Here is a 1,142-nt window from a genome sequence, read left to right as displayed (position 1 = left end):
TCTGTATGTGGGATCCGAACCCTCGGCGGGAGCACCGCTGCACTTCCCAAGCGGCGCACTGCAGCAGTGCGCCACCGGGCCGGCCCTCGATTTTCTTTTTTCTTTTTTTTTAAGGCTAAATCTCAAAACGTGGGCTGTGTAAAAGACATTAAGGCAACAGTAACAGGACAGAATTTTGTATTTACAAAAGGCAGTGAAGCCAAAAGCTTCCAGTTCACAAACAGGCGTGTTTAGGCTGGGTTCTGATCTTCCAGAAGGTGCTGTTGGTCTCATCTTATTTCCCCATAAAAAAAATGTTTTAGCAGGAAATGGGGTCCTGACCAATGCCTAATTCTCGATTTTAGAGACAAATGAAGGTAAACATGGCCACATGGTTCCCAGTCCCTGGCTATTCTCCATGGGCTGCTGGACACCCGTGGCCTCAGCTGAGGACAGGGTTCGCTGTGACTTAGCATCACTTCTTGAGAGTCAGAGTCCCAGGTGAGACAACAACTGGCCCAGCCCAGGTGACAGGGCCGTGCTCTCATCACCAGGGAACAATGAGAGGGAACAGTGTCCTTTGTCACCTCCCATAATGGGGAGCAGCACCAACTGGTCTCATGTTTTCACTTTGCTGCCAAGCAGGAAGGGGTTTCAGATGCAAGACAGCAAAAAACAAATGAAGGAATAACAATAATGTCCTCTTTCTAACATTTTGCTAAACTAATCCAAGCAGGCAGCACAGTTGCCATTGCTGACATTACGATGCGTTTCCAAAGCCACTGAACAAGCTGTACGTACCACAGGACAATTCAACCCAGCCATGCGACCTGCACTTTTCCTTACAAGCTGGAGCTCACCGTCAATAACACTCTGCTTTATTACTGATAAAACGAAAAAAAGATAGAAACAAATTTACACATCTATGAATAGGGGGATTATTAAAATTACTGTCCACATGTTGGATAGTTAGCTTTTGTTCAAAAATGTCTTCTGAAAAATCTTTAATAATGTGGGAAGATACTAATTTAACATTAAAGTTAAATGAAAAGCTGTATATAATCTTAGTTTAGATAAAGATAGAGGTGTAAGAGTGCATGATAAAAAAAAAAGGCTGAAAGGAAACAATATGTATAGTGACTGTTGCTGGGTAATGGTGAATT

The sequence above is a fragment of the Galeopterus variegatus genome, unplaced genomic scaffold, assembly GCF_000696425.1.
Source record: "Galeopterus variegatus unplaced genomic scaffold, G_variegatus-3.0.2 Scaffold582, whole genome shotgun sequence".
NCBI classification, from domain to species: domain Eukaryota; kingdom Metazoa; phylum Chordata; class Mammalia; order Dermoptera; family Cynocephalidae; genus Galeopterus; species Galeopterus variegatus.
The sequence above is the reverse complement of the archived record's forward strand: the minus strand, read 5'-3'. Positions refer to the sequence as shown.